We start from the raw sequence: 16,405 nt of genomic DNA, 5'->3' as shown, positions 1-16,405 counted from the left end.
GCTCCCCTGAGTCCATAATTGTGACACAAGCCCAAAACCTTGGCTGTGAGGAGTTCAGGCTTCCACTTCACGAGCGCCACCACCAGTTTGTGCACCTCTTGCTTTGCATCCTCAGCAGTGGTGGCGTCTTTCAAGAGCCCGGGCACAACCATGCTGTGCTCGTCACTCGAACAACTCGAGAGAATTGCGTCATAGCGTTTGCTCTTTGGCCAGGCCACCAGCACAGCAACATGATAGAAGTGTTTGTAAATTCCATAGCCTTCCTTGTCAAAGCTTTCCTCGTCAGGGAATTTGTCAAATGGCTCTCGACTGTCACCACCAATGCATCTCAGTACGTCTCGTTCAATGTTGATTGGCCATCTTCCAAATTCCTTGCAGTGATCCTCGGTTGAAACCCAGTTCTCAATCCAGTGCTCATCATCATGCTTCCTATCATCATCATCAACGTGTTGGGGATCCTGCACAAGCTTGGTCAACGTGCAGAGATGAAGCTCCAGGAAATCACATCCCCCGCAAAGAGCAGCCACCACGCGGTCATGTCCCCTGAGCCCAGCAAAGCGCAAGCATTTGGTGGAGTACTTGTGGCAAAGTGGGATCACCATCTTTGCTCTAAAACCCTTGCTGCGGCTGGCCCATGCTTGCATCAAAGCCTGGACACGGGGCAGTGCTGAAGTGAAGAACACACTATCATCCACGCCCAAGAACCTGGTGTTCTTCCTTACCAAGCTGAAGACCAAGCACAGCCTCGATCCCCTTGTCACCTCGTCAAGCTTACGCTCGCAATGACAAAAAAAGGTGGTGTAGAAGTAGCCGCTAGTGGATTGGAATTCGAAGGCCTTGGAGCAGCTCAAGTGCCGGACAGTGAGACCTCCACCCCCATGGCCCGTCTGGGTAGGAAGCTGGATGACCATGGTCGCAAACATGCCAGCTTCCTTCTCCTTGTCGCTGTGAAGCTTGAAATGCCCACCTGGCTCATACAGTAGCATCTTGTACAGCTTCACGCCAAGCTCTAGGGATCCCGCGTGCACTCCCATGCTCGAGAGAGCGGCGGACGCTATGTCGTAGGCGGTCTTGGCGAGAAACTCTGGATTGTCGGGGAAAGAGATCTTGGAGGGATCAAGTTGCCAGGGCTGGCGGACGCTTGTATCGCCAAGAGTACGCTTGCCAATGCCGAATGGTGCTGGCTGTGAGACCGCCTTGAGCTTGTCAAGATCCTCGAGTGAGAGTGGGAGCCGGATGGCGCCACCCGCCATGCCCTCCACTGCCAGAGTGCGCAGCATGGGATGGAGCTGCACATCGATCTCACCTCCAGCGGCAAAAGCACTCGCCGATACGCCTTATGCAAAACACCAGTTTAAGTATTTAGGGCAAGGTTATTTATTTCATAACCCGATGACGCAGGAGCTTCTCAAGGCGCTTTGGCACCAACATCCCCGAGAGTGTGAGCACTTGAAACAGTATGGGCCTATCAGACCACACTTTAAGATTGACATCTCTGTTGCAAACGGGTTACTGCTGGCTTTCAACTTAACCTGCTCAGCTCACTTACGAGAGAATGCCGTCCAAGGCCACCCAGATGGAATTGAGGAGTCCTCTGCATGATCGTGTGGAGCCTCGGCAGAAAAAAATGGGTCTTGTGAGCACCAGGTTCAAGAGCTATGCGCGTATGACTTTGCCGACCAGCTATAGCATGATCGGGCTCTCTGCATTGTGAATGAGAAGCTCGAGGAAACCAGGGAGTTCTTTAATGGTGCCGGGAAGAGGGACGTCAAGACTTGGAACATCAGGCACTCGGAGTATACCCAGAGGGGGGTGGACAAGGTAACTGAGCTGTTCAAGCTGGTGAAGGATCCGGCTGTGGACCTCTGGGTGATGATGATCGAAGGTTATGCATGGGCCGGTATAGATCTTTAGATCTTCGCCTGGGCATGAGAGGTGGGGGCCATGATTGCAGTATTTGCCAAGGATCTTAAAACGAGCAAGACTATGGTGCACAGGATGAAAAACCCGAGTGTGGCTTCTTGCACTCGAGGCGTCGCTCGAGGCTTGCCCAAGACGTCCACCTTGTACGAGACTCCGTGGACAATGCTACTCATGGCTTACCTCGATCAGGCAATGACCTCTGAAGCGAAGCACATATTCAAGCTCATGCCCAACAGGAATTCGGTCGCATGGAACGGTGCTCACTCTTACATGGAGAGATCGAGTGCAGTGGGCCTACAACAGGAAAGGACAGGCAGGGGACACGTCAAGGGAACGATCCAGAGATATGTCAAGCCTGGGAAGAACTCGTTTCTTACAGTGCCAGGCAAATGGTGATTAGCACTCATGAGGTATGGCAGCTCATCACATTCTTGAGATCTATCTTCCCTCCCAAAATATCCTTTCCTAGCTAGAAACTGTTGAGGTATACGCTCTCTATGTCATGATCCTAGGTGGAAGTAATGCCACTCCACCGATCCAGGTGTAGGCTAGAGGCCATTTGGTTATGACGTTATATTCGACTATCCTTCCAGAGTCATCCTTGTCCATCTTAGCTTCCACATATCTCTTCATGGTATTAGAGCCCTGAGGGCTCCAGAGCCTGGGATGATGGTGTTGGCCAAGGAAGCCAGCGAGGATGAGGATGAGCCACCAGATGTGGCTGAGAGGTGCCAAAATTTGGTATTGCACTGCATTGAGCACCAAGATAACGGCACTAGTGAGCTGAGCAAGGTGCTAGGGCGTGATCAAGCAGAGACCGGCCCGGAGGTGCTGGCAAAGGGGCTGAGAGAGGGCTGGCTTGAGGCACTGAGCAGTACTGGAGCGCTGAGTGAGGTGCTGGTGTTAGAGATTGGCCTGAAGGCACTAGCAAAGGCATTGAGAGGAGGGTTGATCGAGGCTGAGATGATGGGAGCTTCAGCCGAGGATAGTGATAGATTAGAGTTATTCCTTGGTCCATCCTACTGAGAGGCAGCCATGGGACGATCCAGGAGGTAGAGAGCTGTGGGTTCCAGAAGGGTAAAGTTGTAAGTTCTTGAGAGGGGGACAAATTCCTGTTGTGGATACAACAGAGTGCTTCTCTCAATTTCCATTGGCTGGTTCAACTTTGACACTACTTGAACACTAACTTGAATCTTGCGCTTGAAATTTCCACTTCTAATCCTCATCAAGCCTTTATGATAGTATTGAGCAGTATCAGCTTGCACCAACCAAGGTCAGCCTAGAAGCAATGGATAAGTTAATTCGCCAAGTCTCATCCTAAGAACCACAAAATCCACATAAAAGTTCAACCCTGCTACATCTATCTTCACACCTGTAAGAACTCCCAACGGCTTCACTCGACTCTGATCTGCCATCTTAACATGGAAATTCACTGGTACAAGAACTCCTAAGCCAAGCTTAAATGCCATCTCATCTGGAATAATATTTACTCCAGTCCCTCCATCCAACAAGTAATGCTTGATTTGTTTACCTGCTATCTCCATTTCAATCACTGGAGAATATATCTGCTATGATTGGCCATGCTGAATTCACCACTACCTCTCTATGAGATTGCATTGTAGCAGAAACACCCTTTGAAGCCTTAGAGCTAACTGAAGTAACTGAGCAAAAGTAATTATTGGTTTTTGATTGTCCAAGTCTCTCATAATATCATAAGGAGCAACTTCCAGATTCAAGACTCATCTATACCTCTGTCTCTTCCCTACTCTGAGTGGCTTCTTACTCCCTCTAAATTGATCAAAGAGCTCACTCACTTGCATTAGAGAAGGAACACCTACATTCTCAAATATTGGAGCACAGAATTGACAATTTACTCTCGCTTGCTGGACTGGACACTCACACTAGACATTTGAGCGATCACACACTGGCTGGGGAGGATTCTAAACACCCTTAATCCAATTAACTTGTAAGTCCCCCATCTTCTTTGTAAGAGCCTCGACTAAATCTTCTTTAACCTTGTTCATCTGTACCTCTAGTGATAGGGCTGGAACTTGAAATTGCATAAGAGCCACTGGAGCCACTGTTGGGATCAAAGTTGGAGCTGTCACACTCACTGAATTTAAAATTCCAAGTACTCCGCCTGGATAGACTCCTAGATTTGTATGATCTAACAAGCCTACTGATTGTGTAGCCATTCTTCTAAGGACTGATGATGCTTGGATATGTCCATGACGACTTGGCAACTTGGCCTGCTCAAACCGTGATGAGCCTTGCCAAAAGTATCAAACCTGATCATCTTTTGCAGGTTTTGGATCCTTCTTTGAGAGGAGTTGCCAAAATCTTATTGCATACCATTGAATAGTTTCTCCTGGCAGGAAGGTAATCACATTGAGCTCGTCACTCACTCGTTGATGGAATCTTGTAGGGCAAAAAGCATTTAAAAATGTAGTCTTCAAATGGTCCCAATTAGTGAAAGCTACTGCATGTGGCAACATCCTTCAATGTCACTGGAAAAAGTCTCTGCTGCAAAGTTTCCTCACTATTGGCCATGCTCACATTCTTGAACATGGTGACATGCTTATACCAAATGTCACATACGTGGGATACTTCATCTGGCTAGTAACTGCTGGTGGTGGTACTGCTGCCATCACAATAAATGATTGCTGCTGTTAGTGTAGTGGCAAACTTTGATAAGGTTCCCACTATTCCTCCTCAGTCCGCTGCAACTTTTGTGGTGTTTTTTCTGAAGAAGACACTGGATCGTTTTGCTGACACTTCTTAAATCGTTTTGCTTCTCTGTCTTTTTTCTATTTTTTTGATTTCTCCCTTAGAACATCCTCTACAGCTTTTTCTATTTATTCCTCATCTCTGGCCACGCATGCACAAGCTACCACTCCGCAGCTGAATTCTGGCCTTCCACACTCAACTTCAATGCTCACGAATGCAGCTCCCAACTAATGCACCAAATATGACAACTAGAAGTCCAACTAGAACCCTAAACTCATACTCCAAGAGCTGTGTAGGAACAAAAGCTTTTAATCCTCTAACAATTCAGCCAAGACTTAAACTAACAGCCTAATCCACTCTTGCCCACAATGTAAGCACACTATACTCACTCGCTGCTCACTAGATAATTTTGCTTATTCTGCACATTGCTGCACTCAAATATGACATATCAATATGCTGTGCTCCATCGTTCTGCCTCTTTGACTCATGCCAAGCTCCACTTGTCATTCTCCTCTCTTCCCTAACTTCTCTTAACTTCCTTTCTTCTTGTCACAAACTCTTGGAATATCCTTCTTCTGTATATTCTCTGGAATCTTGACACTTCACTCCACAACTCGCCAACTCTTTAAATATTAGAAAAACAAAAGAAAATGCCATACCTTGACAATGTTTTTATCATTGATAGTGGATGAAGCTGATGAGTTGGTGGCTACTGGGATTGAAAAGCCAGTATTTGACCACTTTCTTCTAAATAAGTAGCCATCTCCAATTGCCTCCAGTGAATGCTTGGGAGTGGTATCTGCTGCAGCGATGGAGTTTGCAACTTGTTCCTATAGTGTGGAGCTTACATCTAGAGCCTATATCCACCCTCAAGTCTCTTATTGTGTATTAACTCTACCTTTACATGGAATTCCCCAAGATGCATATACTTTACCATGCAATCTTGGAAGTTCACTGGCCCACGCCTTCTCAAAATGTGACTTTTGACCCTGGACTTCTTCGATGCTCTCACTCTTCTTACATCTTGCTTTAGGCCAGGGAATCATGTGGAGCAAGTCTCTTTCTATAGTGAACACACTTTGATTGCATTATTGATTGTATGAAGACTCCTCAACTCTTGTTAATTTGTGCTCTATTTCTTTGGCTTCTTTCCCTACATCAGTTCCATCCTCACTTTCTTATACATATTCCAGCACTCTTCATTCTCAGCCAAAGTTTTGAGCACTCTTTTCTCCTCATTTTTCCCTCTTCTTTGAGTTTTTTAGTTCAGCTACACAGTTTCCCACTAGGTTTTCCTTGTGTCTTTGAACTTTAAACTCCTCTCCCATCTTCTACTTTCATCTCTTGTCATCTGAGAAAGTTGATTCACTTTGCGTGTTTCCCTTGTTTTTAGAGATTTGTGTGGTTTGTGAGTTGAGGAAGTGCAAAAGGAAGTAAAGTAGCATGCTAGAGCCCCAGAGGGGAGATGCAGCTGAAGTCGGTGAAGTTTAAGAGGTTTTGAAGTTGAGAAGTTCTTGGTAATTATCTTGCATGCAGTGAGGATTTCATAAATAAAGATTTTAGGAAGGTTGAAGAGCTCAGTGAGGGCTTTCCAACGAGCCTGAGATCAAGAAGATTGAACATGTGAAGCAAAAGATATTTTGAGTTGAAGTTGCAAGAGTGAAGCTTGTGGAGAAGCTTCATCAGCAAAACTCTAAGTGTTTAAAGCTAGAATATTCTATAAAGGAATATCCTGAGCATATTAGGAGTTATCCTGGAATCTTCCTGAGTACTTGGGGGGCAGTTCTTCAAGAGTGGAACAAGTGCGTGGAAATGGTGTGACAACATGGAGTCCCTCAATGTGATCCACATGTAGATCATATCACCTGCAATCTTGAGAGTGCATCAGGTAGTAGAGAGACTGAGCATTCAGTCAGAGCAGATTGTGGTGACTCACTGCCCCACCTGCAGTCAAGTGTGGTATTGACTGATGAGAGAAATCCTGGAAGAACTCTTGAACCCGGTTGTCACTGAGCTGATTGATGCCTAAATGTACCCTTGTTTCAATCAATGAAAGTTCCAAAGAGATGAACCTGGTGCTTGGGTGTGTGAGTTGAGTGAGTGAGTGAAGTTGGACTATATCTCCATTCTTTTTTACTTCCACTTTCAGTTTTCTTTCTCTTGTTTTTTTTTTCCATTTCTCTTTGTTTTAGCAGTTACCCTTTTTGGACACTACATTCTAGCACATGGGAGCATTTCAGCTGTGGGTTCTTGCATGCTAGAGTCTTGCATATCCCACAAGTGGTTGTTGTTGCAGTGCTAGCTCATTATCACCTTCTCCTTGTGTCACGGCTTAGATTCTGGCTTGAAAGAGAGTAAGGGATATTCCATATCCTTGGAATATTCCTACATCTTTGTATATAAGCCCAAGAGAGGCTTGAGTATAGTTCCTTCCCATTTTCTTTTGCACTTGAGTTTGGAGCTGCAGCTTTATGAATGTGTGTATGAGGGATGGATCCATAGTTGGGGCTGAAAGATGCCCCAACACTAGTTGCTAATCGGGTCACACTCATATTGAAAACCTTGAGAAATCTAGCTTGTTGGATTTGGTTCATAGTGATGTATGCTATCTGCTTGTGGAAACACTTAGCCACAAGAGGTATTTTGTGTCTTTTATCCATGACCATTCTAGGTACATTGTGGTGAGTCTTCTCCTTGCAAAGAGTGAAGTGTTTGACCAGTTCAAACTTTTCAAGAGCTGGGCAGAGATGTTTACTAGAAGGAAAATCCATATGCTATGCACGGATGGTGGTGGTGAGTACATGAGTAGTGAGTTTCTCAACTTCCTAGCTGAGATTGGCATTGTTCACTAGTATATGATGCCTTATACTCCCTAGTAGAATGGTGTGGCAAAGTGACTCTACTAGAGACTGTTTAATGCCTTTTCCAACACATAGGTTTACCCAAATCCTTTTGGGGTGAAGTGGTCAACATGGCCTTTTATATCTACAATCGTCTTCTCACAAGGAGAACTAGCATGGTTTCTTATCATGCTTTGATTGGGAAGCACTCTCAGTGGTCTTTGGTTGTACAGCATATGCTTGCATTCCCAAGAGTTAAAATACTATCTTTGTGGGCTATCACGCTTATTCTAAGGCTTACCACCTTTGTGATCTTGCTCTCAAGAAGCTTGTGGTCAACTAAAATGTTTCTTTTAATAAGTAAAAACTTTATCACCACATTTAAGGTATTGCTTCTTCCAATCCTAATATAGTAGATTTATCCCTAGCGTAGGGGTTCCAAATATATAATAGGGATAGTGGGTAGGTTGGGTATGACTGACCAACGTGAGGCATAGTCTAGCTCCCACTTGCTTGCATATCCTTGTTTTGCATCTGGTTTAGGTTTAAGCCTAAACTCTATACCATGTTAGTTGGTGGAATACCCATATTTTTGCATTAGGCTATTGGTATGTTGAAATAGCATTAGTGTAGTGCATGTGATCATGGAATGAGATTTGGATATATTGTCATCATGGATCTTTAGAACCTTAGGGAATAAATGTGGATAAAATAGCCACTAAGGGCTCTCTCATCAAGCAATTACCCCTTTTCTAGTTAGCTTAAGGGGAGAGAGATAAGATGCACTACATGTGGTATCAGAGCAAATGGCACGGGTTTGATTCTTATTGATTAGTGGCTACTTAAAAATATAATATACCCTTGAACAAGGTATATTTCTACCCTTAAATTTGAAATCATATGTATTGGGCATCCATGTGTATATCCTTCCTCTTGGTGGAGCATTCATAGACGAAAGTATCCACTGTAGGACTGCGGTATGGGTGGATAATTAGTTGCTTTATATGGAATAGCTAGTCTCCACTATAGAAATTGGTAAATTCAATGCGGAAATGGAAGTGTTGGTTCCCCTTAGTTCAGTAATGGTTGCTAGTCAATAGTCAATGAGGACATTGACATCTCTGAAGGGGGAAGGGGGGGGGGGGGGGGTGAATGTAGCACATGTGATCATGGGATGAAATTTAGATATACTATCATTGTGGATTCTAGAAACCTTAAGGGATAAATAGAGATAAAATAGCCACTAAGGGCTCTCTTATCAAGTAACTACCTTTTTTCTAATTGGCTTAAGGGGAGAGAAATAGCACTACAATTAAGCTTTATTTGGCTCTGTTTTATGTGCTAGTCTTGGAAATGGAATGTTGGATACTTTAGAACTATATTTATATTGCTTATTGTTCCTGTCTCTTCACTCTTTAGGGCATATACTCAAAAGTTATTCCATGTTTTAGTTCCTTTACTTTTTAGTTATATATTTGGGAATTTGGCTCTATACCTTCATTCAGTGGCCCAAAGCCCTAAACTTAGGTTTTATTATAGTACTCTTGGCCCACATATCTAAGGGTTTAAAGTTCTGCTTTATAGTTATTCTATGCTAAATCACTATTGAGTAAAGGGTGAAAATAGGCATTATATTCCTAACTAGTCATTTGGGCATGTGTGAAAACTGCCATCTTGGCAAGCAAGTTTGCCTTCTATTTACATTAAGAACCATTGAGGATCAACCTATAAGCTTGCTAGATTTGGTTCATAGTGATGTGTGATATCTACTTGTGAACAAACTTAGCCACAAGAGGTACTTTGTATCTTTTATCGATGACTATTCTAGGTATACTATAGTGATGTAAGCGACAAAATTTTTCATTCTACTTTAGTCACTTAACCACACCTTCGACCACTTGAAAGAGTCTCACTCACAACCTTTGTAAGTCCTATTTGGGACTTAGGGACTTATTAGCCCCAAGAATGACATCTATGCCACTCAACCATTGCACTTGATCCAAGTGCTCCACATGTCTAATTTAATGACTGACACCCTAAGGTACCATTGACATACCAACCCGTTATGCTAAGGCCACGCCCATTCACCCCAACACCACCTGCATTGCAGTCCCGTTTCTCAAAGACTGGGCCATCCGTCCATGAGTGACCATCCTAGGTCCACTCCTTAGTATCCTTAAAATGCCCACAAACATGGGGAACAACCTTCCCCAATATCCCTTTTACAGTCCCCACCAAATCCCTTTTCTATCCATGGCTGTGTTTGCCAACATTGCCATTGGGACAAAGCCCATAGGCTCAATCACTAAGTCCCATTGTCCTCTGGGACTTCCTTACCACATGACCGTATCATTGGTCACTACACCAGAGGACCACTCCTCTTCCTTTCCATAGTTTGGAACTTTGGGACAACATTTCAGAACACCATGGCCCTATGCGAGCCTCATGGGTACTCTCCCCATCTTCCACCTTTGGGTGCTCTAGCCATGGGCTTAGAGTGAGGTTCCGTTGAGCCACACTAGGTATCTAAGTAAGTAGTGCCACCCACACTTGGATTGGGAGTATTAGCCATTCGATCTCCTGGGGAACTAGAGCTGACTCTTGAACACTTCACCAAGCTACCCCATTTATTAGTCTGTATTCACTCTAGCCTTGGACTTCTTAGTGGTTATCCCTTCACCCAATGCTTGGGTACAGCCTTCCTAGGCCAAACTGGCCTTTTCTGGCCAAATTGGCTCCACTGAAGTCTTCCCCTTACTATACTTTTGGAGCTCACCAAACCCCCCAGGGTCTGGGAGATGAACGCTTTGGGCTTTTGGACTCGGACTCGGACTCGGGCTCAAGCTCGACCCCAGACTCGGCCTCGGTCTCGGCCCTAGTCTCGGCCTCGGCCCTGGTCTCAGCCTCGGTCCTAGTCTCGGTCTCGGTCCCGGTCCCGGTCCTAGTCCCAGTCCTGGTCTCGGTCTCGACCTCGGACTCTATCTCAGGTCCTTCTCAGACTCCATCTCAGGTTCCATCTCGGACTCCATCTCGGGTCCATCTTAGACTCCATCTCGGACTCCATCTTGGGTCCATCTCAGACTCCATCTCAGTCCATCTCAGACTCCATCTTGAACTCCATCTTGGGTCCATCTCAAACTCCATCTTAGTCCATCTCGGACTCCATCTCGGACTCCTTCTCAGACTCCATCTCAAACACTTCCATGTGTCATGTGTTGGTCCTCTTGTGTCCCTTTTCTAGAAACTCATTTATTGCTTGCTTTGTGCTTGTTCCTCGAGCACTTTGTTGGAAGTTCCACTCCCACTCTCAACTTTTCAAGTTGGAGCTTTTAGTCCAAACATGTTATGCTCGTTTGGCTTTCGCTTTGGCCACTACCATGTGGCACCCTTTCGGCTCCACTTTGGGGCTTAGGGATTTATGTCTCACAAGTAAGTCTTCTCCTCATAAAGAGTGAAATGTTTAACCACTTCAAGCTTTTCAAAAGCTAGGTAGAGATGTTTACTAGAAGGAAAATCCATGTGCTATATAAGGATGGTGATGGCAAGTACATGAGCAGCAAGTTTCTCAACTTCCTAGCTGAGACAAGCATAGATTAACAATATATGACAGCCTGTACTCCCCAGCAGAATGGTGTGGCAGAGCGATTCAATTACACTTTGCTAGAGATTCATTCTCCAACATGCAGGTTTACCTAAATCCTTTTGAGGCAAAGTGGTCAACATGGCCTTTTATATCTGCAACTGTTTTCCCACAAGGAGCACTAGCACGGTTTCTTATTATGCTTTGACTGGGAAGTGCTCTCAGTTAGGGCACTTGAGGCTCTTTGGTTGAATAGCATATGCTCGCATTCCCATAAGTCAGAAGACCATCTTCATGGGCTATCATGCTCATTCTAAGGTTTACTGCCTTTATAATCTTGCTCTCAATAAGCTCATGGTTAGCCAAAATGTTTCTTTCAACAAGCAAGAACTCTATCACCACATTTGAGGTATTGCTTCTTCTAGTTCTAGGACTTGTCCTTGGTGTTAGATGAGGAGTTCACTAAGCAGTTTAGAGGTAGCTTCTTCCAGGAGGAGCAATGCTCCTCTACTTGGCAGTGGCATGACTTCCCCACCAACTCTCCAGTCACTTCGGGGGTGACCAACAACACTTCTACTTTATCCAATGAGCAAACCCTTGCTACTTTTATGGATGAGTTCTTTATTAGTGAAGAAATGGTTGAAGGCTCTTCCAACTCACCTCCTCCAAATCCTCTCTTGACACTACCACCTTGTCAAGAGATTGGGATTGTTATAATGCTTAAAGCTCTTGAGTCCTTTACTCAAGCTTTGTGCAAGAAGGGATTCTATTGGATTGCTGAGCCTTGTGGCTACCAGGCTACTTTTTCTAGCCCTGATGCCTTAGAGTGGCAAGTGGTTATGCAATATGAGTATCTCTCACTAGTGGATCAAGAATTGAACCTAGATGTTGGTTCCCCTCCCTTCTGGCAGGAAGATAGTCGCAGCCAAGTGGTTGTTCAAGATGAAATACCTAGCTAATGGATCAAGCACTAGAATGCATGCTTTGTAGCTTGTGGCTTCTTATAAATATAGGGAGTTGACTACTCTGAAACTTATAGCCCTATTGTGAAGTTGACAACCATTCATCTTTTGATTAGCCATGTAACTGAGCTTGACTTGGAGCTCCATCAACTTGATGTGAGAAGTGCTTTCCTCAATGGTGATCTTGAGGAGGAGGTGTACATCACCCAGCCTTCTAGGCTAGGAGCATCTCATTTGCTATTTACATAAGGCATTATATAGGCTGAAACCCAAGTCATGGTACACTAAAATCAATGATTTTCTAACCTCACTTACAATGTGATTGATAACAATCTCTATATTCTTAGCCTTCTATGTAGATGATACATTATTAGCCTCCAACTAGGTGCAGCTTATCAACTAGATTAAGACTTACCTTGCTGCCAAATTTAAGATGACTGATCTGGGAGATTTGCACTATTGTTTGGGAATTCAAGTCTGCCATGATAGGCAACATGGAGTACTTAAGCTCTCCCAGGAGAAATACATCCATGACATTCTCCAAAGAAATACATCCATGACATTCTCCATGACATACTCTATGTTTGGTGCTAACCTAGTGGCTAGAAGTAGGCTCAAAGTTGTCTAAGGCCTTTAGCTCAATATCAACTTTAGATGACACTCCTAAGGAGGAGAACATGATATTGTACCATTCAGTAGTCAGAAGTCTCATCTACTTAATGGTTTCGACTAGACCTAACCTTGCATTCAGTGTGTCTTAAAGTTCCTGGATAACCCTTCATCCTCACATTGGGCTGCTGTGAAGCAGATCATGAGCTATGTGAGTGGTATAAGAAAATACATTGAAATATGCATGGGATACATGGACATAGACTGGGCAGGTGATCCAAATGATCATCATGTATAACCGTAATGTGGTTACTTAGCATTCTAGGAGGCAGCAGATCACTGCAATGTCCTCGTGTGAGTCTGAATACATCGCATCTACAGCAATAGCAAAAGAATCCATTTATCTTAAGATGTTGCTACAAGACCTCGGGATACAATTTCTAATAGTCAAATTCTACTTCAACAACATGTCAGCAATAGTGTTGACTCGGGATGTGAGATTTCACACACCAAGCACACTGACTTGAGGTTCCACTTCATTTGGGATCAAGTCAACAATAGAACTATCAACCTAGAATTTTGCTCAACCACCTCAATGGTCTTTGATATCCTAATGAAGTCGCTACATTGAGTGAAACATGAAGTCTTCCTCAAATCTCTCCATTTGACTAACAATAGGAGCCTTGAGGAGGAGTGTGGAGACAAGTGACAACAAGTCTCCATGTCAGAAAACAAGCTAAGTCATCCATCCATGACACCAAACACCAACCATCACACCCATACCATTATGTATATAACCATACCAAAGCAATGAAGTCACTACACACAAAATCCAAACATCTACACTAACCAGCTAAAGGCTTTTGCTTGTTTGCGTCTTGGGGTGCTTGCTCAATAAGGTGATGGATCTTGGTAATCACGTGGTGGCCCTGGTGAGCATGGTGGCATGCCTGTCTCTGAGCACTCACGTGAGCTGGTGGAGCTCAAGATGTCACACAGTAACAGCTTTTTGGGAACTGAGATGGAAGCTGAGGTGGTGGTGGCTGAGAAGGGCATGGCTGTCGGGTCCTTGGCAAGGCTGGGCAGCTGGGACGATCCAAGGCAGTGTGTTTGGCAGTGGAAGGCATCACCAAGCTCCCAGTTTCATGCCAAGATCTCGCCAAGCTCAGGGCGGTTTGGGTGCTAGAGAGTGTACGTTCCATATGCATCCACTGACTGTCCAGAGTTCCTCCCCAAGACCGCCCTCTGCTGCGCTATTGTGGGAGTGGACACCGGATATGAGCCTCAATTCAATGATGCGAGCAAGGTGGGCATTCCAAGCTTTACATGTTCATCCATGGCAGCACTTTCACTGCATTCAACTTTAGGGATCTAGGCTGTTAGCATATGGAAGAACACTGAGGTGATCAAGACTGATCTATCCCACCACACACCAGGGATATCTCTTGGAGAAATTTGTGTCAAGCATTTAATAATCAATGTATATGGAACAGGAGGATAAAAAACTTTCACCGTAAAGAGACCTATTCTCTAAGGGAAATCTTTAGCACTTAATTAAGTGTTTGTGCTTCAACTTTTACCTCTCTTTTGAACTTATGGAGCCATTTTGTTCAAGACGAGCTCCAACTCCTTGAGCTCGGCAGCGGCATGATCCTCAAATTCCTCCACCCGGATATCATATAGAGCACGGAGTCTCCACAGGGTTTTCCAGCACTTGCTGTGCCGGCAGCACACCTCCAACCCTTGCCTCTTGGATGGATTTGACTTAATCCTCTCCCCTCCATACTGGAGCTTGGAACACAGGTGTTCCATCCTCGCCTCCACCACCTTCCTCAAGGAGTTCCTTGCCGCAGCAGTGGAATCCAAAGCCACCACAACAATGTTAGAAGAACTTAATAGCTTCCAAGTTAAGTGCGTCCCGTCGATGAGCAATCCAGCCACCTTGCTGATGAGCTCCTCATCCCCAAACCGGAACACATTCGCCACAAATTCCTTAGCCATAGGACCTCTGGAGTGGTAGGCTCTCGCCAGCTGATTATACTCATCTCAAGCGTGCTCTTCTATGGAATCAAAGAGCTCTTCCGCAGAACCAAAGTACTCACCAGGATAAAAGTATGACTCAAAATCTTGTTGAGGAGCATTCGCTTGCAAGTAAGAAGCACACAGCTCAGAAAGCAAGGCTGTTACTGTGACCCTCTCTTTCATGCCTAGCAAACTGGTCGCAGTGTCAATGCATTATTCATCACCTCCTTCTCCACCTAGAGTATAGACTTTGCAGTGTTCATCGATAACTTTCCCCATGAAACCATGAACAGCAGTACAAGCATTTCATCATAGCTGCATTTGTGGTGAAGTCTGAGTTCCTCTTCCAGATCCACCAGCAGCTGCTTTTCCATGCTTGCGAGCTCCATGGCAGTGTTGAGTGAGCCATACACTGCAAGTGTTGAGATCAACTTCACGACACTAGCCAGGAACTGTCCGTGAACATCAAAGATGGTTGCACACCCATTGCACCACGATGGGAGTTTTAGCCTGAGTTTCTCTACTTCCAAATCTGTTGATGTTAGCTTGTCCACTCAAGCCTCTACGAGTTGGCGGTACTCATGGCTGCGATGCACTGCCAATGCAACACACTCCAGCGGGGCTTCCGAGACGATCTCCAAAGCCTTGGCCTTGCAAGCTGGAGTGTCGAGAAAGAACTCCAACAGCTTCTCTAAATTGTGAGGATATTGCTTGACAGCTTTCATGAGCATTCTGGCCAGCTCGATCACTCCATGCTCACACCCCGACGATATGAGTGTGCCCAAAGTCTCAGTTCCCTTATCAAACATGCCACTGATAAGCTGAGGCTTCCACTTCTCCAGTGCCACCTCCAGTTTGTGCACCTCTTCCTTTGCACCCTCGGCAGTGCCAGCGTCTTTCATGAGCCCAGCCACACGTCTGCTGCCGACATAATACAAACAACTGGAGAGAATTGCATCACAGCGTTTGCTCTTGGGCCAGGCCACCAGCACTGCGACGTGATAGAAGTACTCATAAATTCCACCCTCGTTCCCTCAATAGCCTTCTTTGTCAAAGTTTTCCTTATCATAATAGTTATCATATGGCTCTTGACTGTCACCACCAAGGCATCTCAGTACGTCTTGTTCAATGTTTATCTGCCATCTTCCAAATTCCACACAATGATCCTCGGTTGAGATCCAGTTCTTGATCCAGTGCTCATCATCATGCCAATCATCATCATCATCATAGACTTATCGAGTGAGTGTGTAGAGATGAAGCTCCAAGAAATCACATCCCCGAAGAAGAGCAAACACCATACAGTTGTGTTCCTTAAAGCCCAATAAAGCACAAGCTCTTGCTTGAGTACTTGTGGCAGAGCGGGATCACCATCTTTGCTCTAAGACCTTCGCTGTGGGAGGCCCATTCTTGCATCAAAGACTGGACGTGGGGTAGTGATGATATGAAAAAAGCACTATCATCCACACCTATAAAAGTGAAAATAAATATAATTTTCAATATAGATAATATTGTTATCTAAGAGCTCGTCATTAAAAGAAGGGGAGATAATGAAACTATTACAATATTAAATAAAAAAATATTTATCTTGAACACTCTTACTTTCATAGAAACTCTAGAAACTAATCTAGTCCATCCCTCAACTAATCTAGAAATCTAATCTGGGTATAGATCCATATTAATCCCAAATGCCCATCCATGTGCATAGTGGGTGTTGCATCCCATATATAAGTAAAAGTTTGGGG

Source organism: Selaginella moellendorffii, unplaced genomic scaffold, assembly GCF_000143415.4.
Source record: "Selaginella moellendorffii unplaced genomic scaffold, v1.0 SELMOscaffold_0, whole genome shotgun sequence".
Lineage (NCBI taxonomy): Eukaryota > Viridiplantae > Streptophyta > Lycopodiopsida > Selaginellales > Selaginellaceae > Selaginella > Selaginella moellendorffii.
Note: the sequence above shows the minus strand (reverse complement) of the source record.